The sequence below is a fragment of the Lycium barbarum genome, chromosome 12 (assembly GCF_019175385.1).
Source record: "Lycium barbarum isolate Lr01 chromosome 12, ASM1917538v2, whole genome shotgun sequence".
In the NCBI taxonomy this organism is placed as follows: domain Eukaryota; kingdom Viridiplantae; phylum Streptophyta; class Magnoliopsida; order Solanales; family Solanaceae; genus Lycium; species Lycium barbarum.
In genome coordinates this window covers 41,424,287-41,442,702 of record NC_083348.1, presented here as the reverse complement: position 1 = coordinate 41,442,702, position 18,416 = coordinate 41,424,287, and the positions used below count along the sequence as shown (strand labels likewise).

At 38.4% G+C, this 18,416-nt stretch overlaps 1 long non-coding RNA gene across 1 annotated transcript; it reads left to right on the top strand.

Annotated features, from left to right (window-relative positions):
- Positions 1–15,698: 15,698 nt before the first annotated feature.
- Positions 15,699–17,641, top strand: LOC132624783 (uncharacterized). The gene is made up of 3 exons (XR_009576536.1): positions 15,699–15,891; positions 16,549–16,593; positions 17,320–17,641. It is a non-coding gene; the product is annotated as an uncharacterized LOC132624783 (long non-coding RNA).
- Positions 17,642–18,416: the final 775 nt, after the last annotated feature.

Sequence of the window (18,416 nt, the reverse complement as noted above, 5' to 3'; positions counted from 1 at the left end):
CTTCCAAACCCTCTTTCAACTATTATCATCATGGGTTTATTAAGGGAAAAAAAAGAATCTAACATGATAATGGGTTTAAGGAACAATGAAGAAATGGGCAAGATTTACCTCCAAGATTCTCCTCCAAATATCCTTAAGAGCAGTTTCTTCGAGCTCAAATATCGAAGTAGGAAATAATGAGGGTCTAAGGCTTATTTAAGACACACTTAAAAAAAACACTGGCCCGTCACCGCCACAACGGTATCGGGGCCGCTACAGCGGTGACGCTACGGTGGCTGGGGAGCCGCCAAAACGGTATGCCCAATAATACCCATGGCCGCCCCAACGGCCAACACACCGCCATAGCGGTGCCGCTGTTGCGGGCATCAGATACCAGAATCCCCTACATTTTCTAAGTCTTCAATCGAGATCCGGTGTTATTCCCGAGGCCATCTGCTCATAAACCAACCACACAGACCGACACAAAAATACGCTACGAATGCGCTCGTGGTCTCGAGATTTCCAATGGGGGCCTTGTTGTCTGTGTCAACTCCCGATGCCTTAATTCTAATTTCCTGTCCCAAGTCTCAAAATGCATCTGAATGCATTGGGAACCGAACCAAATACACATACAAGTTCTAAATGACCACCCGGATCTCTCGAAATTGACGGGATTCCAAAAAAGGTTCGTTTGCCTAAAAGTCAACTTTGGGTCAACTATTTTTCACTTTAAGCCTATATTTTCACAAAGGTTTCTTGAATCCGGTCTAGACACCTCGAAAAGCGTGTCAACGGTCGCCTCGGGTCAAAAGTGAGCTAATCAATGCTCGAAAATGGGCGAAAACGCCGAAGAGACTATAACGACCAAACGGGTTATTACAATATCAATAGCTGACAAGCAACAAACTTACTTTATACAAAATGGGGCGGCACCTCCCCTATTTTCCTCTACTTTCCTCAAGCTCGTAACAATTCCTACAACATAAGAACAACATTAACAACATCATATCCAACATAATTCAGCAATTTCCAGCCACAACACATCATAACCATTGCTTCAAAATAGTCTTATACCACACGACATCGACAAGCTCGTTCTATGGCAATTTGGATAGCATTTCCCCCGTTTCTTTACTTCCCAAATTCGTAACAACAACAACATCATCAGCAACAACAACAACCTGCATCTCATGTTCCTCAATACATATTCAGCCTATTAATACAACCAGAACAACTCTACTATGCTACAAGAACAACAAAATAGCTCATCATGGTTTCCTTTTCCAAGTTTTTCAACAACCAACACATCTAGAGCTCCACAAAGCTCCAAAACATAGAGAGAAAAGATAATCTTACCTTAAACAACTCTAACATCTCCTAAATTATGGTTACTTCCACTTAAAGTAACCTTCAAACCAACAACAACCGAAGGAACTACGATCTTACTAGCACCACGGGGTATCTAACACTTGATTTGTGTTGTTTGCCTTTAGATTTACTCTTGGTACTTATATAAACCTTTAGAGAGTGTTTAGGGATGATGTAGGATCTGTGGAGGTCAAAATTGAGATTAAAACATAAAGCCACTGCTTTATATAACGTGGATAAGCTTCCACCGCCTATGTGGGTCCCAAAGAGGGCTGCCTGGACAGTCTCGCTAAACCGTAAATATCTCTCTACTCCGATGTCGTATCAACTAATGATTTAATAAGTTGGAAACTAGACTCATAGACCCTAAATTTGTGGGTGGATGGCCCCATAACTCTAAGTATATTGGGAGAAAAGCTCAGTGACATCAAACCCAAATTTCAGTAAACTTCTGAACGTAACTTGCGATAACTTTTGCCAACTTTTTATTTTACAACTTGCTTGACTTCAACAATTAACGTATGACTATTATACGATTCAAATACCTTATAACATGACTTTCTTACCATGTCAAGCACTCCTAGTCTTACCCTAAATGTACGGGCTATACCCTTCCCAACTTGTCGACCTCTAATCTATCTGATACTTACTAAACATGACTTTAATCATTTATAAACTTAAGAATGGCCTTAATCTCAGAGCTTACATTAGAGCTTGCACCAACTAACTTATGATGCACTTTAACGTATGAAAATATGGGATGTAACACTGTAGTACCCGAATTTAGTTTTGTTTCTATAGTTAATGAATTTCTCGAAGTGTTTTCAGAATATCTTCCAAGTATTCCACCTAACAGAGTTATTAAATTTGAGATTGATATCATTCCCGATGCTCAACCAATCTCTATTCCACCGTATCGCTAGGCTCCGGAAGAGCTACGAGAATTAAAGGACCGATTGAAGAACTTGTTGGACAAAGGTTTTAATCGAACAAGTACCTCACCTTTAGAGTTATACAATCCTATTTGTCTGAAACAAGGACGGTTCTCTTATAATGTGTGTTGATTGTCATCAACTTAATAAGGTGACAATAAAGAATAAGTATCTTTTGCCTAGGATAGATGGCCTGTTCGACCAACTTCAGGGTGCTAAGTTCTTTTCCAAGGTTGATTTGAGGTCTTGGTATCATCAGTTGAAAATGAATGAGCAGGATATTCCAAAATCAGCTTTTCATACTCGTTATGGGAATTTTGAATTTCTGGTAATGTCTTTTGGTCTGATTAATGCACCTGCTGTATTTATGGACCTGAATCATGTGTTCAAACTTTTTATCGATCGTTTTGTCATTATCTTTATTGATGATATTCTGGTGTATTCGTAGAGTCGTGAGGAACATGCGGGTCACTTGAGAATAACCTTGAAAACTCTTGAGAAGAACAAAATTTATGCAAAATTTTCTAAGTGTGAGTTTTGGCTTAACTTTGTGGCATTCTTGGGTAATGTAGTGTCTAGCGAGGGTATCAAGTTGATCCTTAGAAATTTTGGCAGTCAAGGACTAGCCGAGACCCACAAGTGCAATGGATATTCGTAGCTTCTTGGGTTTCACAATGTCACGACCCAGCTAGGGGCCGTGACGGGTACCCGGGGCTAGCCACCGAGCACCGCTCGTGCTGTCACTCATCTTGCTCATTTAGTGCTCTATTATTACTTATATAATCAAAGCATGAGAAAATAATCATATTTCATATGAAAACATAAATACTTTTATATACATGTGCCTCTCGGCCATCAAAATACAATATACATAGTCCTGAGAAATATGAGACCATACTACCCACAATGCGCATCTCCGAGCCTCTACTGACATACTGTGCATCTAGATGGGACAGGACTCCGTCGTGCCCAAAATACACATATGTACCAAAAGAATGATCAGAAGCACCTCCGAACGATGGAGTGCTCTCAATCAGCTGACAGCTACAAAGAATCTGGATCGAGCTCACCTCCCTGTCTACCTGTGGGCATGAACACAACGTCCAAGGAAAAAGGACGTCAGTACGAATATTTGACTGAGTATGAGAGGCATAAATAATGAAGAAAGACAATAATAGTATAATGAGAACATCAATATGAAACATCTGGATCTGACTGACAATCATAAGAGAAATAATGCATGTTGTCTTACTCATACTCATCACCATATCATATATGCATAATATGTAAGCTGCCCGTCCATATCGGAACGGTGTTAAAATCAATAACATTAGCCCGCGTCCAGGCCTCCCGCGTCCGGGGTACCATCTCATGCCGCCCACTAGTGGTGTCTGCCCATACCAAAAGGTCATGGTGTATCCGTATAGCTGCCCGCCTTGGCGGTGACTGCCCGGCCAACTAGGCCCGGTGTGATGCAATTATCACATGCTCATCATAAAATACTTATAATAATATTCTTATCAAAATATACTTGTCATCATACATGCATGAGACTCAAGATCAACTATACTCTATCGGGGTGACGTAAGGTCGAGATCCCCCGATTTCATTATGGAGAAATTATTAACATTCTGCCTCACCTGGAAGGAAATAATGCATAAGGTGAGTGTGAGCAACAAATAACATCATCATCAACATGGCATCATCATATCATATCTCTTTATCTTATATGGGCACTTATGGATGTATGGTTTCAGCTTTCCGGAATATAGGAATTCATGAAAAGGAAAGGAATTCATGCTGTAGGATTCATGCCATTAGAAAGAAGGGACTAGCCTCACATACCTTGGTCGTTTAGCTAATCTATCGTTCACTTGATCTCCTTCGATATCACGCCGTTACCTTCACGAGAGAATTTGGACTAACGTTAGTTAATCGACCATAAGAACGCATTGTTATTCTTGGGGAAAATTGGGCAGCGTTTCCTTTGCTTTTACTAATTTCCCATGTTCTATTCCCACTCCCAAACATTCATAACAACACTCACAATATTACAACCAACATTCATCATTGATGCACGTTGAGCAAAATCCACTATTTTCCTCCAATTTCCTCACATTTATGGTTATAACTTGTTATCGCGTTTTCTCGTATATAATACTTATTTCATGGTCTAAACATCATTTTCAACGTATTCATAATCATAGCATATCAACATTCATGATTCCATTCAACTACCATTCAATTGTGACACTATTCACCCATGCAAGACCCATTTTCTATGGCTTTCTACAATTCACGTGTCTTAGCCTTATAATACCTTAAATAACATGAAGTGGTCATGAAACTCACCTTAGATAATGGTTGAACAAGTATTAAGTAGTAATGCCTCCCTTGTACCAAAACCCTACTTCACCTCTTTTGGGATGTCTTGGTTTGGATGACTTCTACTTGAGTTTCATAGGCTTTGATTCATGGGTTTGATGTTGTTGATCTTGGATTTCCTTGATGTTCTTATGGTTGAAGTTTTTGGAGAATATTCTAGAGTGTTCTTGAGTTGTATGGATGAGAAAATGAAATAAAATAAGGTTAGGGTCCCTTTTAATGATCCAAAATCTGATTTTTAATGAACAACAGTCGAGGTGTACAGTGGTCGTAAACCACACTTTACGGGATGTATACTGGTTTACGGTCCGTCCTCCATGGTCGTATTTAAGCATGTCAAAACAGAAAGGTTGGTTGATGAGCATGGCAGTTTACGACTCAGTTTACGGGCCGTATTTCGATTTACGGTCCATATTCTGGGTCGTATTTTACCATTTCAATATTTGACAGAAAGTTGAGATTCTTGAAAGGTTGAAAGACGATGGCAGTTTACGGTCCGTAAATCACTTTACGAGCACTGGCTGAAACGAAATTCTGCGACATTCTTATTTCCAAAATTCTTGAGTAGTCATTCCCTACTTAGTAAAACATCGCACACTCATACCCTTCATTGTTCTACTCATTGTAGGCTCGCGGAAAATTTTTGAGGTGTAACAGGCAAGTTAGTAACGGAAGTTTGTGGAAGGTTTCTCATCTATAGTTGCACCACTGGTCTGAAGCCTGTTAAAAGAGATTTCAAGATCTTAAGATGAGATTGACTTCAACTCCTCTTTTTACTCTACCTTCAAGGTTTAGTAGCTATATAGTCTATTGTGATGCTTCCAAAATTGGTTTGGGTTGTGTGTTGATACATAATGGTAAGGTGATCGTCTATGCTTCATGACAATTGAAAAAGCATGAGAAGAATTATCCGACTCATGATTTGGAATTGGCTGTGGTTTTCGCTTAAAAGAATTGGCGTCACTACTTGTATGTTGAGTACTGTGATGACCTCATTGATTATAAGAGCTTGAAATATATCTTCAAGTAGCGAGAGTTGAATCTCATACAGAGAAGATGGTTAGAGTTGTTGAAAGATTACGACCTGAACATGTTGTATCATCCTGTTAAGGCGAATGTTGTTGCTGATGCCTTGAGTCGAAAATCTATAGGTACTTTAGCATATTTGTGTGCTCAGGAGATGCCAATGGGCAGGGAAATTCGAGGACTTGCTAGTCTTTGATTTCGACTCGTTGAAACTGAAAATAGTGAGTTAGTGGAAATTACAAAAGCGCGATATGATATTATGGAGAGAATTAAGTCTAAGCAATATAAAGATGGACTTCTGTTGAAGCTGCGAGATGGAGTGAAAAACGGTAAGTACACTTCATTGATTGTTAGTGCTGATGACGATGTCTTAAGGTTGCAAGGAAACTTATGTGTCCTCGATATTGATGGTCTCCGATAAGAGTTGATGGTGGAAGTACATAGTTCAAAATATTTTATGTGTCCGGGATCCATCAAGATGTATAAATATTTAAAGAAACACTATTGGTAGAAGAGCATGAAGGTAGATATCTCTAACTTTATGACCAAATGTTTGAACTATCAGTGAAGGCCGAACACCGAAGTCCTGGTGGTTTGGCTCAGAATATCGAGATTCCGCAATGGAAGTGGGAGATGATTAACAGGGATTATTTCGTGGGCTTACCCGCACAATGGCCAAGTTTGATTCCATTGGGTGATTGTGGTCAGACTCACAAAGTCTGCACATTTTCTTTTTATAAAGACGACTGATACTGTGGCGAATTACACAAAGGTATATTTAAAGGAAATCATTAGAGTGCATGGTATTCTGACATCTATCATATCTGACAGGGGCACGCAATTCATAGTTCATTTCTGAAAATCATTCCAAGAAGGTATGGGAACTCGTGTAAATTTAAGCACTGCCTTTCATCCTTAGACTAATGGATAGGCATAGAGAAATATACAAACTCTTAAAGACATGTTGAGAGCTTGTATGATTGATTTTGGAGGAAATTGGACAAGCATCTACCTCTCGTGGAGTTTTCTTACAACAACAGTTATCAAGCCAGTATCCAGATGGCTCCTTATGAAACACTGTATGGAAGGTGTTGTAGATATCCAGTTGAGTGGTTTGAACCTACTGAAGTATACCTATTGGGTCCCGACTCAGTTCATGAGGTGATTGACAAGGTGAATCTCATTGTGCTATGACTAAAGATAGCTCATAGTCGACAAAAGTCTTATACAAACATGACGCGTCGCGCGCTAGTGTTCGCTGTTGGTGATAGGGTATTCTTGAAACTTTCACCAATGAAGGAAGTGAAGTAGTTTGGTATGAAGGGTAAGCCTCATCCCCATTTTGTTTGCCCTTATGAAATTGTGAGAAGAATTAGGAAGGCGACTTACGAGTTGAAATTACCACACGAGATGGCTACGGTGCATCCTATGCTTCATATTTTTATGTTGAGGGTGTATAAGCCTGATCCTTCTCATATCCCGACTCATGAGGAGATTGAAGTCAACAAGGGGTTGTCTTACGAAAAAGTACCTGTGTGAATCTTAGATTGACTAGTTAGAAGGTTGAGAACAAAAGATGCAACCTCGGTTAAAGTCCTGTGGCGGAACCATAATACCGAATAAGCGACTTGGGAAGTAGAGGAGGTCATGATGAAGAGATACCCTCACTTATTGCCTATTCCAGCTATGTGTTGAACCTTGTAGTTATCGAATCCTAACGAAAGTGCAGACTAAAGGTGTGAATCCCTAATTATATGTTTAGGCTTGTTTGTTGTAGTTGTGGGAGTCCCTGTGAGGACCATGTGGTTATTGTTAGGGTATTAGCAGAGTGTTATGATGGGATAGCTTGTAATACAAAGGAGCTCTAGCAAAATTTGAAAACTTGAGGTTTAGTGAAAAAAATTAGGCCATAACTCTTATTCGAGGACGAATGATCCTGAGAGGGGGATAATGTAACACTCCGTAAATCTGGGTTTGATGTGAATGTGTTTAATGAGTGTTAATGTGGCATTTTAGATATATGAAGTTCTATTGAGTGTGGGTGAAAATAGTTGTTTTAAGATCAAGACGAAAAGTCATGCCTAAGATATGATAGAATCGACTAAGTTTAGGTTAGGTGTGACTTCCAGCCTAATTATGCGAAAATACATTGAGAATTTGAGAAAACCTAAAGTATGAAAGTTGTAGATCATTGAAGTCCTTCCAACCATACATGTCTGAGCTCCAACAAAGCTCTATGCTAGGAGTTATGCCTATTTTATTGAATGTTGTCAGCAGTCGCAACACCCGTGCGATGGTGGCACGCGAATATCATATCTCTTAATATTTTTTTGCCTTGTACGCGACCTGTAAAATGCAGGGATGGCACACGGGAAGTGACAAGCGATGGATGTTACACCTCAGAAAATCTTTGTGCTATTCATATGGTAAACAAGTAAGTACAAGCGGGACAAGTTAAGGAAATATCTTGAGTCGATAAAAAAAATTGGGATTTCATTTTGCTCCTTTTGTACTTTGAGGCTTCATTGCAACTCGACTAATGTAGATATGTGTTGAGGACCTTATGGGACATGGTATAAGCCATTTACGAGCATATCTTAAGATGGAATATGAGTATTAACATGTTATTCAAAGGCTATAACAGTTGGAAGATACACGACAAGGTTGAGGTTCACGAGTGCATTTAAGCGTGAGAAATGAGATTCTGGACAAATAAAAATAAGTTGCTAGCTTACTTGGCGTGCCTGCTTCACCAACTTACTTCCTGTACTACTTGCTTGAGCGACTTGATACGTATCTTAACAACGAATTAAGGATGAGACATGTGTTAAATTCAACGGAACAGCAAAGCGACACCAATTTAATTAAGCAAGTAGGTGACAAGCAGGTGCATCACCTACTTGCTTAAAAAGGAAAGGCCAAGATTTACTCCCTAAAATGGGGCAAGATGAGTCAGCCATAAGGAGCCTTTTAAAGGCTGATCTCCTTCATTCATTTCATTCATTTTTCAGAGCCAAAAACCAGAGAATAGTGCCCTATACACTCCTCTCAAAAATTCCACACAAACCCTAAGTGATTTCAAGGGATTCAAGTGATTCTAGTGCCAAAAACCAAGACTGCTTGCTAGTTTCTCTTCCTCCTTCTTGTAGCTGCGTTGGGTGACTGATTTGAGATGAAGAAGGACTAAGTTTCATGGCTTATACTCAGTCCAAGGTAAGTTTATGATTTTCCTTTCCTTATCCAAGCTTCTACGAGCTGTAGCTCGATCATAGTGACTAGAACTTGCGAGTTTCGAAAGAGTAGCATGCTGTTTGTTGTTGTGCCATTTCTGGATGGTTTTGCACTTGTTTTTAAGTTGAATTCAGGGATTTTTTACATGTGAAGAGTCTTACTTATGTACTGCTGGTTGTGTTGCTTGATTTGAAAGAAAAGATAAATCGGAAACTTGTTTTAGTGACCTTAAAAATCAGTTTGAGTTGCAGAAGTTGTGGTACTATTATGAGGTCGTTTTAAAGTTGTATTGTGGATGAAAATCAGTAGAGATAATTGAATATGTTGTGGTTAATGTTTTTGCTAAATTATGGAAGGAAGAAGAGGTTTAAAACTATGTTTGTTTAATCGTAAACCGAGTTTGCCGCTCATTGTACTATTGTTTGACTTGTTGAAATTGTTAGTACATTGTTGAGGGGATGAATGTATAGGATTGGTTATTGATATTGCTGATGTTGTTTTTTGGTACTGTTTTGAATTCGGGGAAGTGAGGACATGTAGGGGAAGTGCTGCCCAATTTTCCGTAAGAGAGCTACTAGCTTAGAAATGTATTTCGAGTTCATCCATGGTATTAACCCTAGTTCTAATACGTTGATATAGGTTGAAGCACTATGGCAATATATAGTGAGTCATTGACAACAAATGTATGTTAAGGCTATCCCTTTTATTCTTTTGGCATATATGAGAGAAAAAAACGAACAAAATAACAAGCGTTATCCATAATGATTCCATTCTTAGAAACTAGAAAGCTTATTTTTCTTTGGACTCCTGATAATGATCTTGTTTCTTATTTATGATTCTTTGAATTGATCTCATGATCATTGATCCAGTAGAGGTAAGAGATGTTGATGATATTAGATCCATAGTGATATTCGGACGCTACCGACTCTACGTCACTCTGAAAGGCTCAGATGTCATCTTTATGAGTCCTTCATGCATTTATATATATGTACAGCTATTTTCTCACACCGCGCCGCGCTACAGTCGGCCGGGAAGGCACATAGATGTGCACACCACTACAGTGGGCAGATTATGATGATAACCCGGATGCAGGATGATACGATATATGGATCGGGCTGTACGTTCCACAGCACTGACATTTATGGATCGGGCTGTACGTTCCTCAGCACTAACAGCTATGATATATGTATATGATTTTTGAAAGGAAGCATGCATATCATATGCCCTCAGAGGCACCTTCAGTTATACTGAGTTATATAGCTACTTTCAGATATATAGTTATACAGATACAATTAGATTTACAGATTGACTCTCATGTCATAGATTCGTTTCATGATTCTTGTGTATATGCTATTTACTTACCTTACATACTCAGTATATTATTCGTACTGACTCCCCTATTTCCTGGGGGGCTGCGTTTTATGCCCGTAGGTCTACAGATACCGGTTGGTGATCCATCTATTAGGATGTCAGCTCAACGGATGAAGTTGGTGCACTCCGTTTGTTCCAGAGGTTCCAGGAGTCAGCATGGTCTTATGTATATATAGCTATGTAAGCAAACGTGTATGGGTATGGTGGAACCCTGTCCTGGCTACAGTATGTTATGTTTTCTAGTAGAGGCTTGTAAGCATTTATATACGGTCAGATGATGTCCAGACTTGAGATTTCATGGGTCATCGCAGTTGGTTATGATGGCCTTACCGCCTTATACAGTATGTCTAGTATTTTCACAGTTGAGTCTTTCAGAACAGTTGATACATGCATGTTTCTTATAAGTTTATGAGAGTTATATGACGGCCCTAATGGCCCACCTATGTTTATGCTGTTGTCACAGGTGTATGTCAGATGGTACTTGACTAGTATGTTCAGGTGCCCATCGTGGCCCTTCAGTTTAGGTCGTGACAAAAGTGGTATCAAAGTAGTTCTGTCCTAGGGTTATCTACAAGCCGTGTCTAGTAGAGTCTTATTTATGGGTGTGTTGCACGCCACAATTATTAGCAGGAGTCTACAGGACATTTAGGGTGGTTACATTCCATTCTATTCTAGATCGTGCAATGGAGCCGAGTTATAGGATATGAGATTTCCAGTCCTAACCCTGATTATTTTTGTAGCTGTGAGATGGCTTCTACAAGAAAGAAGACTGGTAGTTCAAGGGTTTCCAGAGTAAGTCATTCTTATGATTCAGACCCATCAGAAGATATGCTTTCCATTGAGACTGATCCATAAGAAGTTATGTCCTCTCTAGAGACAGACCCGTCTGAGGTTCAAGAGGAATCAACTGGACAGGTAAGGGATAGGCAAGTTTTGGGAGATGATCATTTGAGTAATCCTAGACTGACAGCATCCACAGAACAAGGGTCAAATGAGAATAGTGGTAAGTTTGGAAAGATCAGTATAATTGGTACGTTTGTAGAAGGTATGGGCACCATGGAACATCCTGTGGAAGAGAAACCAGAAGAAGAACCTCCCCATCTACTGTTGGATCGATTCGTACAGGATTAAAGTTCTCGGGTAGGGCTAAGGTAAGATTTTTTGTTGTTAGGGCTTCAGGATGTGAGTGATTGTATAAGGAAGTAAAGTTTATCGTTAAATAGTTTTGGAATGTTACAAGTAAGTTATGTAATGTGAGTATTAATTGTAGTAAATACAGATTCATTTGTTAATTGTCAAAGAAAAGAAAAATAAGGGAATATGCGATTTGCAAGTACATAAACCTCTGTGAAGGGGATCGATTGATGAACAGTTTATAAGGGAAAGATGGAATTTTAGGGAAGGGTGTTCATATATGATTTACGAGATAAGCTTTATTACTTTGTAGTCTTCTAAAAAAAATCAGCCCTATATAGTGGAGTTGTATACTATATGTGTTCCTATATGTGGCCTTGTAAGGCATGAGATGCATTTTCTGGGCTGTGTGCAGGTTTGGGATTATTATAATTATAGAGGAAACTCTACTGAAATTTCCCGAGAACTTAAGGGAAATTGTTGAAACCTTTAAATAGGATTATAACTAGAAGAAAGAAATGGTCTAGTAGTGAAGTAATTAGAGGTGAAGTTGGCAGTCAGCTGTGGAACGTATTTAATAGATAATCATTACATCAGAAGGAGGGAATAAGTGAGATACTATGGCAGATAAGGATAGGATATGAGAATGCGAAGAGGAAATGATGTGCCTGAAGTCGAAAGATATTTTCATATACTAATTGAGACAGCTTATTCCAAAAGAAGTTCTCATATTGGGAAAAAGTTGACCGACTCTTACCTGTCCTTGAAAGATTAAGTTATAGGCCGAGCGTGATATATATGTATAGGTATGTGATATTGATATGCATATGTATATAGCATGATATGGGCTAGCAGGTCAGAGTGTGACTTATTGTCGTTGGCTAAGGCTTATATGTTTGACAGACCAACCCTACAGACTCTAACAACTACATAAGGTAAAGGATTGAGAGAAATGTTACATGGGATTTAAGATTAATTAAGGAATGGTTATATGAAAGAGGGATTGATATGACTTATATGAAAGCAATCATGAGTAAGGAGAGAATAGGACAATGAGCCGATTAGAGAGTAATGTGATAATTGGAAGTAATATCAAGAAACAGTAAATTAAAGGAATAACAAGAAGTGGGTGTCGAATATACGAAATGTACGTGACTAAAAGAGGCGAATTGCAATATAAATAGGAAAGGAGTAGTTCGAACAGAAAGCGTGATATCCACTCGGTATAATAGTTGTGGCACGTGTGAAACAAGAGAGATAAGTTCCTGGTGAGCATTCAACATGGAGAAGGAAATTATGTAGGTATATCATAAGGGTTGAGATTAAAATGAGACCACAAGGATATGTGATAAGCAATTACTTCGACCAAGACATGAGACATTATAAATTATTGAGTGTTTTATTTTCTCTATACATCAGCTGAGAATGACTCTTCACCCTCTTAAAACACCCAGAAGTTCTACAAGACTTCTAAGAGATCCCCAAGAGAATCACACTTCAACTCACCAATGACACCTCAGAATAGCAAAAGACTACACGTCTGCGGTATTGCGAGTTGATTGAGGGAAATTATGAAAGGACCCCCTTTTGAATTTCATGTTAAAGTCGTTGCCAAAATTAAGTTTAAGATGTTCTTGGTTATGCTCATGGATATCTCAATACTGATTGTGTTATTTAAGAAGAAGAAGACGAGGCAAGACACAAAAATTAATGAGGTACTGTTCCTATGTTGTTGGATTATTTTGAGTATTTTAGAGATTGTTATGGATGGAAATCGGGGTTAAGGATGCGCCATGATATGAAACCATTAATGGGAAGGGTAAACCAAAGAACGAGTGTGAAGGCTAGGGTATTATGTTTACAGATCATGTTGGAAAGGAATTACGGGATGGTTATAGGTTGTTTTAGACAAGATTGCAAGATTGTGAATTGTAGGTAAAGAGATGATATGATTGTAAGGCGATGATAGAATTAAGATGGCAGTTGTTTCGGCTTAAAGGAAGATACGGAAGGCTACTTATGTATTTTAGTATGACAAGTTTTACTATGCATATGGTTTACAAATAAGAAGGTAAATCATACATGGGGAAATAAGAAAGGAGTGTAATTTACAAGGATTTCAATATTTAGTGTTTAAGGCGGTTTGATATGGAATTACAAGACCCCTATTAAGATACTTTTATTGGTCGAACATGAATGGGATCGAAATGGTAATTTATACTGTAAGCTAATCAGGATCTGAGACCGTAGTAAGGAGTGTTATGACAGAAAGACCCACTATATGGTTTAACATTAGTTAAAGTGCAGATGACAAATTGAATGAATAGAAAGGTTGATCCCAATCTCATAACATAATGTTAGTACATTAAGGAATGAGAATGAGATGATAGAGTCATAGATTGAAGGAAAAAAGTGAGATATGAACTCCTCTAGTGGAAGTGCAAAAGACAAGATAGGATTGTTTTGCGAGACGTAATTAAGGGAAGGATATGAGATGGAGGTGAAATCACGGTAATGGTATAAGGATGGGTGTTATGTAAAAGAGTTACCACTATATAGTAGATGTTGACCCGCTATATCAAAGGTTATACTTATTAGCATTCGCCAAGTAGGTGATAAAAGACTCATGTAAACAGTTAAATAAATGATTGGAAGAGTGATGATGACATAGATTCGAAAGAAGGACACGGAAAGGTTAAGTAATGAAGAATGTTTAAGAAGTAACTCAACGTTGAGGACAATCGATATGTTACGATAGTAAGAGGAGTCGGGGCAAGCAAACAGATAGTAACTCCTCTCTTACTCTATTGCGAGCATATCCAGAGAACATCAATAATAGACTAAAGAAATATAGCGAAGCATATCAAGGACCACGCTAGGATCCAGTATGCATCAAATTGCGAACTCGGGGTTTTAGAAACTTTCCAAACACCGCGAGCTATAGATGATGCTACACGTAAAGAAACATGTGATCATGTATAACTCATGAAAGATTTACAGAAATGTGACTTATGAAAAATAGCAAGAGGATAGACAACGACAAATGAGTCATTGGATGACAGGTTCAAAGGAACTATAAACCATAAAGACTTGAATATGACCCGACATACAGTCAAGAGAGAATGAGAAGTGCTCGAAATTAAGTAAGATATAGAAAGGAAAAGGAAATGCAACAACAAGAAGATAAAGATGACGACGTTAAATCATTATGAAGAAGAGATGAGTGCGCTATCAAAGGAAAGCCACGATATACAAAGAAAAGAAAGGAATTGTCATATGAAAAGTATAATGATAGCATTTGAACCACTGTATGATGGAGCCTCCATGCCACGGCGGATTATGTTAAGAGTTATTGTATCTCCAGTATATGAACAAATAGGATGTAAGGGAGGACACAATAAGGAATATCAGAAATGAGTCAAAGGAGGTTAACATTAAAGGTTATCAAAACTCATGAAAGAAAAAGATTTCGAATAGCATGTTTAAATCTCCTGGGTATTAAGAAGTCTAAGATGTGAAGGTCAATACGGTAAGCTAAAAGATATCCGATAAGAATGTGAATAGAAGAAACGACATTGGCATCAAAAGCAATAATGATACCACTTTAACATTCGAGGACGAATGTTCCTAAGGGGGGAATGATGTTACACCTCGGAAAATCTTTGTGCTATTCATATGGTAAATAAGTAAGTATAAGTGGGACAAGTTAAGGAAGTATCTTGAGTCGATAAAAAAAATTGAGATTTTATTTCGTTCCTTTTGTACTTTGAGGCTTCATTGTAACTCGACTAATGTAGATATGTGTTGAGGACCCTATGGGACATGGTATAAGCCATCTGCGAGCATATCTTAAGATGGAATATGAGTATTAACATGTTATTCAAAGGCTTTATCAGTTGGAAGATATACGACAAGGTTGAGGTTGACGATTGAATTTAAGCGTGAGAAATGAGATTCTCGACAAATAAAAATGAGCTGCTAGCTTACCCGGCGTGCCTGCTTCACCAACTTACTTCCCGTACTACTTGCTTGAGCTACCTGATATGTATCTTAACAACATAATAAGGATGAGACATGTGTTAAATTCAACGGACCAGCAAAGCGACACCTATTTAATTAAGCAAGTAGGTGGCAAGTAGGTGCATCACCTACTTGCTTAAAAAGGAAAGGCCAAGATTTATTCCCTAAAAAGGGGCAAGATGAGTCAGCCATAAGGAGCCTTTTAAAGGATGATTTCCTTCATTAATTTCTTTCATATTTCAGAGCCAAAAACCATAGAATGGTGCCCTATACATTCATCACAAAAATTTCACACAAAACCTAAGTGATTTCAAGAGATTCAAGTGATTCTAGTGCCAAAAACCCGGACTGCTTGCTAGTTTCTCTTCCTCCTTCTTGTAGCTGCTTTGGGGGACTGATTTGACATGAAGAAGGACTAAGTTTCGTGGTTTATACTCAGTCCAAGGTAATTTTATGATTTTCCTTTCCTTATCCAAGCTTCTACGAGTTGTAGCTCGATCATAATGACTAGAACTTGCGAGTTTTGAAAGAGTAGCATGCTGTTTGTTGTTGTGCCATTGCTGGCTGGTTTTTAACTTGTTTTTAAGTTGAATTCATAGCTGGATTACATGTGTAGAGTCTTACTTATGTACTTCTGGTTGTGTTGCTTGATTTGAAAGAAAAGATAAATCGGAAACTTGTTTTAGTGACCTTAAAAATCCGTTTGCGTTGCTGAACTTGTGGTACTGTTATGAGGTCGTTTTAAAGTTGTATTGTGGATGAAAATTAGAAGAGATAATTGAATATGTTGTGGTTAATTTTGTTGCTAAATTCTGGAAGGAAGAAGAGGTTTAGAACTATGTTTGTTTAATCGTAAACCAAGCTTGCCACTCGTTGTACTATTGTTTGACTTGTTGAAATTGTTAGTACATTGTTGAGGGGATGAATGGATAGGATTGGTTATTGATATTGTTGATGTTGTTGTTTGGTGCTGTTTTGAATTCGGGGAAGTGAGGAAATGTAGGGGAAGTGCTGCCCAATTTTCCGTAAGAGAGCTACTAACTTAGAAATGTGCTTCGAGTTCATCCATGGTATTAACCATAGTTCTAATACGTTGATGTAGGTTGAAGCACTATGGGGAGTATATATTGAGTCATTGAGAACAAAGGTATGTTAAGGCTATCCCTTTTATTCTTTTGGCATGAATCATATGAGAGAAAAAAATGAACAAAATAACAAGTATTATCCATAATGATTCCATTCTTAGAAACTAGAAAGCTTATTTTTCTTTGGACTCCTGATAATGATCTTGTTTCTTGTTTATGATTCTTTGGATTGATCTCATGATCATTGATCCAGTAGAGGTAAGAGATGTTGATGATATTAGATCCATAGTGATATTCGGAGTCTACCGACTCTACGTCACTCCGAAAGGCTCAAACGTTATTTTTATGAGTCCTTCATGTATTTATATATATGTACAGCTATTTTCTCACACCGCACCGCGCTACGGTCGGCCGGGAAGGCACGTAGATGTGCACACCACTATAGTGGGCAGATTATGATGATACCCAGATGCGGGATGTTATGATATATGGATCGGGCTGTACGTTCCACAGCACTGACATTTATGGATCGGGTTGTACGTTCCTCAGCACTAACAGTTATGATATATGTATATGATTTTTGAAAGGAAGCATGCATATCATATGCCCTCAGAGGCGCCTTCAGTTATACAGAGTTATACAGCCACATTCAGATTTATAGATTGACTCTCATGTCGTAGATTCCTTTCATGATTCTTGTGTATATACTATTTTCTTGCCTTACATACTCGGTACATTATTCGTACTAATTCCCCTATTTCCTGGGGGGCTGCATTTTATGCCCGTAGGTCTACAGATACCAGTTGGTGATCCATCTATTAAGATGTCAGCTCTGCGGATGAAGTTGGTGCACTCCATTTGTTTCGGAGGTGCCAGGAGTCAGCATGGTCTTATGTATATATAGATATGTACGCACACATGTATAGGTATGGCGAGGCCTTGTCTCGGCCACAGTATGTTATGTTTTCTAGTAGATGCTTGTAGGCAGTTATGTACAGTCAGCTAATGTCCAGACTTGAGATTTCATGGGTCATCGCAGTTGGTTATGATGGTCGTACCGGCCTATACAGTATGTCTAATATTTTCACAGCCGAGTCTTTCAGAACAATTGATACATGTATGTTTCTTATGAGTTTATTGAGAGTCATATGACGGTCCTATTGGCCCACCTTCGTTTATGTTGTTGTCACATATGTATGTCAGATGGTACTTGACTAGTATAGTTAGGTTCCCGTCGTGGCCCTTCAGTTTGGGTCGTGACAATGGGGGTGCGACGCATAGGGGCTGCACGACCCTTTATTTCTTGTTTCGAACCCTATAAGTTTAAAACTTCATTACAACTCTTCCCGAATTTGCTTTGGATGACTTTTTGAGAGAAAACAACTCTAAGGCTTCCCCAAAATATCTAAAGTAAGTTCTTGATCAATTTCTATCATTACTACATCAATATAATTCATCCTTCAAAACCATAGATTCTTGAAAACTGAAAAAAAAAATTGAAGGGGACTTTGGTAAATCGCTTGAAGGTATGTTCTTGATCTTTACTCAAACTATTTATAGGATTTAGAGTAGTCTAGGGTAATAGAAACAACCAGAATCCATGGGGGATTCAAAAACACATTTTTTGGCATGAAAAAGCACTACTTTTTCCATAAGGGTAGGAATTCTTAGAATTTGGATAAAAGGTTGAACTTTATCACTAATAATCATTGTAGAACGATTGGTTGAACTTGGAGGAATATGTTTGAGAGAAAATTGAGGTATTTCTACCTTTTCGAAAAATGTTTTGGTATACATCCATACTTTGAAAACGTCGTTTGAAACACATCTACTTTTAAGCATGTCTAGAAAGCATGATTGATTTTTTTGATAATCCTTTTTTGAT